Source organism: Dipodomys merriami, unplaced genomic scaffold (assembly GCF_024711535.1).
Source record: "Dipodomys merriami isolate MVZ:Mamm:240054 unplaced genomic scaffold, mDipMer1.0.p SCAF_1039, whole genome shotgun sequence".
Classification (NCBI taxonomy): Eukaryota; Metazoa; Chordata; class Mammalia; order Rodentia; family Heteromyidae; genus Dipodomys; species Dipodomys merriami.
The window spans coordinates 260,942-270,618 of record NW_027202315.1 but is presented as its reverse complement, the minus strand read 5'-3'; positions in this window follow the sequence as shown (position 1 = coordinate 270,618).

The following is a 9,677-nucleotide window of genomic DNA, read 5'->3' as shown; positions in this document are numbered from 1 at the left end:
GATCTCAGCTTCGTAAGTAGGCAGGGTGACAGACCTCAGCTACTACATTCCTAGACTGTAACACTCTATTGCAAGTGGGTCCTTGGCTCCATGTGGTAGGGTGCTATCCATGATCTCCACTGATAAGTGTCAGTGGCTAGGCCCTGAGTTCAAGGTTCCTGATCAAGAAACATAAGCCAAAACAATTGTCTGCAGGAGACAACTCACTAGTTAGGTACATACGTAATTTTGGCCCTGACATGAGGACATATCTGAGCCACAAGTTTCTCATTTGCACAATCATCTTACTTGTGGAGCTCTTATAATAACCAGATGAAAAAATGAAAAAATGCACCCCATAAAGGACTCAGCACACAACAAATCATGAAAGACTCATCACATAGCTGTAACCCACATAATGTCATTAGAATTAGGGTACTTTCATCAGTATCACCATTCTTTCAGAAACACACCACAAACAATCCAAATTTAGATTTCAGAGGGATGAGATTTTTGTGGGGGGAAGTCAGCCACAGGGATTGCACTGAAATTTTGGGGGTACTGTCCTTATATCTTTTGATCATACTGGACATCTACCACTTTAAGCCACAGCTCAGAGTTTCGCAGAATTCCTACCAGGGCTGGGTTTTACATCCACCAGTGTCATATGTCAGCCCCCGAGTATCTTGGATGACAGGGTGAGCAAGCCAGCAGCATCTAGTCCATGGAACTGGGTTGCAGCGGTTTACCTCTGGCTAATTCAGGCTAGATGGCAAATGTCAGCACTAGACTCTTTTCCTTTTTGTTTGTTTTGGTGCCAGTCCTGGGTCTTGAGTAAGGGTCTCGACACAGTCCCTAAGCCTTTGTGCTCAAAGCTAGTGCGCCAGTGTTTGAGCTACAGCACAACTTCTGGATTTTTCTATGCACATGGTAGTGAGGACTTGAATCAAGGGCTTCGTACTTACTAGGCGAGCACTCTACCACTGAGCCCCAGTAGTGACAAGTGTATAAACAGATAAATGTGTAGATTGATAGAGAGATAGATAGAGAGATAGAGAAATGTAGATATATTTAATGAGAGATGTCTGTAAATTATGAAATTGCATATATGATATTTCTACCAAATATTGCCAATTAAATTATTCCTTCCTTTTATAACTATCATGATTGAATACATAATAAAGTATTCATTAAAAATTAGTCAATGTAGTATAATTGTTGTATATAATTTTATAATATAATCGTACACTAACTACTAATGTAATTGTTATTTTTACAACATTCTATTTGTACGGATATCTATTGGAAAGCATTTCTTTTTTATTTTAATTTTTTTAATTTGTTTTTTTGGGGTCGGTTCGTGGGGCCTGAACTCTTTGCCTGGTCACTTTCTCTCAGCTCTTCAACTCAAGGCTATAGCTCTACCATTTGACCCACAGCGCCACTTCTGGCTTTTTTCTTTTTGCTTATGTGGTGCTGAGGAATCGAACCCAGGGCCTCTAGCATGCAAGGCAATCACTCTACCACTCAGCCACCTTCCCAGCCTAGAAAGCGTTTCTTAGAATCTCCCGCCAGCCATTCATTAATGCGAGTCCCGGGATTCAAACTTCAGGCCTAAGTTGCTGATTTTGGCTTGGCTTACCTAATAGCCCGCCAAACATCAGCAATATAATGTCATGTACATTGTCTGGGCATTGTATTTAGACCCAGGATGGTACAATACAAAGGAAAAAAAAAGTAAAACCACCTGATTGAACTTCTCAGTTTTATGCTTTTCCTTTTTACTTTTTTTTTGCCAGCCCTCAGATTTGAATTCAGGACCTAGGATCCCAGGATCGGCTATGGCAGAGATGCCAAGACTTGAGTTCAAGCCCAGTGGTTGGCCTAATACCAAATAATAATAATAATGATAACAATAACAATAACAATAATAAGGACCTGGCTTGGAATTTGCACCATTTTACTGGCATTTAAACTCGGGGTCTGGGTAACTCTGTGGTACTCTGGTTGAAGGGGTAGATCACTGTTCTTGAACACAAGAAGTTCAGAAATTTCCAAGGGCCTGAATTGAAGTCCCAGTACTGGAAATAATAATACTCATATATGAGATCTATTTACACACATGGGTTTTTCCCATATGGAATTTATTACCCTTATTTATTTAGTATTATTACACATAAAAATTTATTTTATTACATCATATCACATATACTGAGACCTAGGACATTAACAGAGAAGGAAAAAAAATGTGTCAAAATTGGCTTCTTACTCCATGAATACATTATTGACCATGCTGGGATTTCAACTCACAGCCTACAATGCCCAATCCATAAATGGGGTCACAGACTTAGCCCAACAGCCTCCAGAAAACTGAGCTGCCAGGAAGTTCTGAGGACCTGTGATCAAGCCACAGTAGTGCGATATATATACATACATACATATATATATATATATATATATATATATGCATACATATATATACTGACAGAGGGAATGTGAGGATATTATTAAATTATATATTTTTACAAATTATTAGTTGTTAAATTATGCTTCCATTTAATGAAGTATCATCATCTAATACTTATAAAATCATTACTAAAATATCAATGAATTGCCAAAAAGGTGCTAGAATGGAAGATATAAATTCAATAATTTTTGTGTGGCATTCTAAAATAAAGTCATTAATTAACTGCAAATTTAATTATTACTTTTATAACATTCCATTAGCATTCACATGTATAGGAATGAGTTAGTCAGGATCTCCCTCCATTTGTGGGTGGCCATCCTAGCATTTGAATTCCAGGCCTGGGATTTTACTTCGAATGTAAACCATTGGAATGACACCGTGAAGATTTCAGATTGTTGCAAAAAAAAAAAAAGAACAACAAGAAGAAAAGGAAGCCAGGTGTAATGGCTCTTGCCTGTAATCCTAGCTCCTCAGGAGGCTGAGATGCCAATTTGAATTCAGCCTGGGTAGGAAAGACCGCAACATTCATATTTCTTAAGAGATCACAGGAAATCAAAAAAAATAATAACAAAAAAATCCTGAGTGGCCCCGTGGCTCCAGTTTCAGAGCACTACCCTTGAGCAAAAGAGCTCAGGGAAAGGGCCTGGATGATGGGCATTCAGCAAGTTGCCCATGCCCAGCCCCTCAACCTGGGCAAGCTGGAACAAGCCCTCAGAGAGTATTAAGTCTGAGCAGGTAGCTTGAACAAGCATCCTTCACTACAGTTTAAGAACTGAAGCCAGGAAGGCTTTGCCTGGGCTGGTGTGTGCAACTGGAGTGTGCAACGGGTGAATTATGTCCTGGCAATTATCAAGGGAAACCACAATTCTTAGGCTGCAGGAGTTGTCGAAGGTTGTGGCTCCATATCCTCTATCCCTCTGTAGAATGTGAGCCTAGGTTTCTGGGGCCTGGTGGCCATCACTCATTAATCATTCCTCATTGCCGAGTCTCAGGCTGGTCCCAAATCCTGGGAAAGATAGAAAATAGCCAGAAATTTCTGTGCCAAAAGGAGTAATCCAATAAATCCCACTGTCATAACTCCCGTTTGAAGTAAGCCTTGGGCTTCAAATGTGGCTTACTGGTAGAGTGCTTACTTAGCACACATGAAGCCCTGAGTTCGATTCCTCCCTACCACAGAAACAGAAAAAGCCAAAATTGGCACTGTGGCTTAAGCAATAAAAGTGCTAACCTTGAGCAAAAGAAGCTCAGGCACATGCCCAGACCCAGAGTTCAAACCCCAAGACTGGCCAAAAAAAAAGGTGAGCATGGTGAGACATTATCTACTGGGACTTAGAAGAGGGCTGAGGTTATGGGTAACAGGTAGAGGGCAGGTGCTGTTGGCTCACCTCTGTAACCTTAGCTACTCAGGAGGCTGAAATCTGAGGATCCCAAATGCAAGCAGGAAAGTGTATATGAGACTCTTTTCTCCAATTAAACTCCCCAAAATCCAGAAGTAGAGCTGTGGTTGAAGTAGTAGAGTGCTAGTCTGAGCACCAAAGATCAGGGATAGCGTCCAGGCCCTGAATTCAAACCCCAGGCCTGGCACATGCAAACACGCACATGTAACACACACACACACACACAAACACACACCAAGATAGAGAATTTGACAGTCAGCCTGCACAAATTCCACCTCTAGAAACATTCGTTAAAAAAAAGAGGGAGCAGGGAAGGAGAGACTTGCTCCAGGAAGTGATATAATCAGTGCCAAAATTCCACAGGATTTCTAAGTTGTGGAAAAGAACAGAGAGCCTCAGGCACAAGGTAGAGCATGGGCAAAGGTCCTGAGGTGTGGTGTAAAGCAGGTGGTGTGGATGGAATGAAGGTTCTGTGGCTTCAGACAAGTCTGGCCAAACACTGAAGGCTGGGTCAAGTTTTGTACTTGAGTCACAGGTAGGGCAGAAAGTGGAGTCCCAGAATGAGACCCAGGGAAAGATTAGCTTGATTTTTCTCCAAAGACCCCAGCCAATTTCTGTGGCTGGAAGCCTATTTTTCACAGCTCCTGACCCTCAGGCCCTCTTTGCATGGAGGAGTCAGGGCAAATGCAAGGAAGAACTCTTGCTTAAGAAAAGCTTCTAGCTCAACCTGGTTGGGCTGCATCTGAATGTCAGTCCTCTGATCTCAGCCTGCTGAGGGAGCTAGGAATATGAGCCATTAGCATCTGGGCACACTTTCCTTCTTGGATAAAACAGAATACCTATTTCCTAGCCAAGCATCCATCTACAGCTATCCCTCCCTCCCCTTCCCCTTCTCCTCCAGGCTTCAGAGGAAACATACTCTCCCCTGAGGACAAAGAAATAGGATGCTCTGACAGGTTTGAGCATTATTTTCTCCACACAGTCAAGGGCTGCTGGGAGCTGATGTAGAGGTCAGAGATCTAGGCCAGGGCAAGTAGACAGCTGTTAGAACAGAAAGTATGAAAAGACATCTGTGCAGCTGCCTGCCAGTTGCTCATGCCTATAATCCTAGCTACTCAAGTCTGACACTGAAGGATCAATCAAGATTCAAAGCTAGCCTGGGCATACTCTTATCTCCAAAGAATCACCAAAAAGCTGGGAAGAACAAATACTATAATTCAAATGTTCGAGCACCAAACCTGTGCAAACATCCTAAAAGTTACCACCTAGGATCTTCAAGCCTTGGTAAACACACACACACACACACACACACACACACACACACACACACACAAACACACACACACACACACACACACACACACAACCCATATGCATGCAAAATCAGAGATTTCTACACTGTAACCTTTGGGTATTAGCTACCATTTTCCCCACTAAGACTAGTGGTGGTTGGCCTAGGAGTTTGATGCATCCAACACCACCTGACATCTATAATTTTGGGGAAAAGAATGTCTATAACCTCAGCCTTCCCCAAACCCAGCTCTTTGATTGGGTCATGGTCTATCCAGACCCTGTGGAGTTCCTTTGACAGACTCGCCAAGATCATTTAAAAAGTCATCACATGCTTGGCACTGGTGGCTCATGCCTGTCATCCTAGCTACTCAGGAAGGTGAGATCTGGCATCCAAGCCAGCTTGGGCAGGAAAGTGTGTGAGACTCTTATCCTCGAAGAACCATCAGAAAACAAGAAGTGTCCCTGTGGCTCAAGTGGAAGAGTGCAAGCCTTGAGAAAAAATAGCTCAGGGACAATGCTCATGGACAACAACAACAACAAGAAGAGGCATTGCATGTTGGCTTTGGGATTGGCATGGGCCAAATATTGGAAATTTCAAGTGCACCAAGATAAAGCAGTACCTCCCTTGCTCCTCTATCTTGTCCATCCCCTGGACTTGGCTGTGCTTCAGATCAGGATGGCTCTGGATTGACAGGAAGGCTCTAAGGATCCCAGACCAATTGTTCCGGCTTCTTCCTCCCTACTCACACTGCTGCTTCTGCTCTTTGCCATAGACCTTCTTCCTGAAATCCATCCATGAGATCATTGACATCAACACAGTGGTGAGTGGTGGGTCCAGTCTAACTCAGGGAAGTCAGAGGTGGAAGTCAGCCTGGGACTAGGAGCTTCTATTCTGGGTGTGGGCTGAGGCCACGACTGACATTTATTTCATTCTGAGCCTTGCATGGTTAGGGAGACAGTGTAGACACAATATTGAGTCAGTTAAGACGGGAATCTGTAGGACCACTTGTGTGGGGGAGGCTGTGGGACTCAGGGGGCCACTGTTCTTGGTATTCCTCTCTCAGACGTCCCTCTCCCTCTCTCATCCCTCAATAGTAAAAGAGAAACTTTAAATAAGGGTGTCGAAGAGAGGACAGGGAAGTATTTCCATGTGAACCAGACTTGTGCTTCATATTCATCCTAGCCCCTTATTTCTATTTATCTGAGGATTGGCCATATGGGTTTGGGAGTGGGGGATCATCCTAGCTGAGAATGTGGCTCAGTGATAGAGTGGTCGCCTAGCAAGCCTGAAACCCTGGGTTCGATTCCACAAAGCAAAGGCTGGAAGGGGAGGTGGAACTCAACTTGTAGACCACCAGTCTTGATCAAATAGAGCTCAAGGACAGTGGCCAGGCCCTGAGTTCAAGCCCCATAACTCGAAGGCAAATCTTTGTGGAGGCTTTATTTTCCCATTGGAAACAATTTATTCTTTGTGATAAGCATAACATGGGCTTCTTCCCTGGCCACCAATGGGCCATTAGATGTCCCTGGAGTTTGGAGCTTCTCCCAGCGGCCTCTGCTCTTACAGGCCTGCAGTTTACCCTTCCTATCACCAGGCAGATGGAGACCTAGAGAAGCCCACCTGGCCACCTACTTCTGGTGGCTGCTGAGGATTTTGGGGCTCAGTATGTCACATAGGGAGTCATCATCCCCATCAGTCTACAGAAAAAAGGGACAGAGCACTGCAAGCCTGAGCGCACCAGCTGTGGGCAGTTCTGGATGTGAGAATCTGCATCAGGACATGCGCTGTGGGGGAGACCTGTAGAGGGCAGGGAACCCTAACCTCTCCTCTTGCAGTTTCCACACTATCCTGAAGTTGCAATTCTTCAAAACCTCTCTGCTTCTCCCTCATTTTGACCACCCAGGAGCCTGAGGCCTCTGAAGTAGCTGTACTGGTGGGGAGCTCAGCCTGTGTCCGCATCTGGAGCCCCGTGTAGGAGCGACAGCAGTTCCTGCAGCTATCTACTCTTCATCTTCTCCTGGGACTGCTGGCACATGCACTCTGATTTCTCCTGACACAGCTGATCCAGAATGAACATCTGTCCTTTACATGCCAGGAGGGATTCCTGGATGGTACGGATATGTGCCGACAGTTGGTTGCATCAATGGTGGAGCTCATCTGCAGGACTCTGGAAGTCCACCTCATCAGGCAGGTTGTGGATGAAGCAGATTTTCTCCTCGGATGCCCACATGTCCCACTTCCCATTCTCTCACATGTTGTGGTGGCAGCTCACGGGGCGGGGGACCTGTGGCTCTGGCTCTATCTGGCACTGAGCTGTCCTGGGGAGGGGGAGAGCCTGCAGCAGTCGCAGGAGTTTCCTCCTGTGGATCTCAGCATCTGAGAGAGGTAACAGTGCCAAGTCCCTCTGTGTTTGGGGAACATCTCCATCCTCTGCCATGGGCACATCGAGGAGAGTCGTTTCCTCAGCTTCTGCTTCTCCAGGGTTCACAACTTCCCTATCCCCAGAGAAAGCCAGGAAGCTCAGCTGGGCCTGCAGGTGCTCCTCCTGTAGACTGGTCACTTCCAGGCACTTGAAACTGTCCTGTCACTTTGGGGGCACCACCTAGTCCCCCCATTTGGTCGGACCATGCACTTGTTTCAGCTGTTCCAACAGCTGGGTCTGCTTCTGCAGGTGCTAGTGCAGGACCTGCTACTTGGAGTACAGCTGCTCATTGGAAGTGATGTGCTGCTCACAGGTGGCTCAGAGCTCCTGCAGCTGGGCCAGGGACTGCTCCTGCGCTCCTGCAGCTCCTGACCTGCTTGGCTCTCTCTCTCTCAGCCACCTCTTTCCATTCCTCTACCTTCTCCACTCAGGAGTCGAGCTGTTCCCGCAGATGTTTCTTCACCTGCTGCTCTCAGTCCACAATGCTGGTGAGATCTTCCTTCTCACTGCTCACCCTGTGGAGAGCATCCCGCAGCAAGGCCAGCTGTTCCTATAGCTGTGGGTTACACACACATGCACATCGTGGGGTCTCGGGTTTCTCCTGCCAATCCTTGGTTTTCTCCTCTAGTCTTGCCAGTTGCTCCCTCTGCTCCACAATCTGGAGACGGAACCTCTGGTTTTCCTGGACCTAGATGTGAAGTTGTTCCTCCAGGATTTTCAACCCCATCTGTGTGCGGTAGGCATGGACCTGCAGTTGCTGCTCCTCCTGAGATGGACCCTCGGGGGGCCATGGCTCTGCCAGCTTCATTCTCAGTTCCCCCAGCTATTCTCTAGGTGTAGCACCTACCTCGATCCTCACTCCTTCTCCTCTGTCAGTTGGTTTACCTGCTCGGTCAGCCACCAGGCCTCCTCCTTCTGCGCGGACCTCTCAATGCTCAGGTTCTGCGAGAAGTTGTCTGTCTCCAGATTCGCTGCGGTCACCATTCAGCTCAGGTTGTACTGTAGCCTCTTTAGTACATCATGCATTTGCAGCACCTGTTGGAACTTGCAGATTCTGTTCTTCCTGTTGTTGGTCTATGTCCAGAGTGCTTTCAACTTCTCCTAAAACTCTGTGTTCATAGAATCTTCTGCTCTTTTCCTTGAACTGAAGTGTTACATCATTCAGCTGTTTGAACAACATTTCAGTCTCCTTCTGTAAGTAGTAACCACAGAAGCCACCCTCTCCAGCTCCCCCATGCGCTGCTCTGCAGCTTGTAGGCAGCTGGTGAGAGCTTCATGCTCCATTTCTCTGTCATCGGCCGTGAGCTCCATGTGGACTAGTGCCGATTGTAAATCACTTGCTGCCGAAACCAACCTCTGTATTGGTAGCTTGTGGATGTCTAGCTCTGTTTTCGGTGCTTTGTGCACTTGGGCTACCTTCTCCTTCTCTTTCTCTTGTCAGTCCTGCAGGTCTGTCTTTTCCTGCTTCCGTGGTTGAATCTTGGCACAGAGCACCTGGTTTCTTCTTTTGCTGCAATCCAGGGCAGGCACCACATGTCGGTAGCACCTCTGCAGATTCTTGGTGGTATCAGGACCCTTGACACTCTGGACCCTGGTGGCTGTTACTGTGTCCAAAGGCAGGGGAACCCTGTGGTAGGCATCACCTTTGGCCAGACCCTCCATTGAATCACCCTCCCCAGTGGTGTTTGTCTTTGGGATCCTTCCCTTTTTTGTATTCTTTGTTTTCTTGAATGTTGAAGTTCTGATGGGAGGATTCTTCTGCTGGTGTTCTGGCAGTAATTTGTTGCCCACAGCTCTGTCTAAGAGTCTTGTTGTTTCAGACATCTGAACGCTGGGATGGGAAAGATGGGCTGGCCACATTCCCAGGCTCTGGGAAATCCTCTATTCTCCCACTCACTGACTAGGTTGTCAATTTCCTATTGTACTCCAAATTCGCCTCGAGACTCTTGCTTACCACTCAGTTACCTCTACCTTCCTCAACTGCTGGTAGTGTTGTCAACCAACAGATGGCCGGATGGCTGCACAGATTGTTGTGTATATCTGTTTGTTGCCAGTCCTGGACATTGAACTCAGGATCTGGGCACAGTCCATGAGCTGCTTTTGCTCAAATCTACCCCT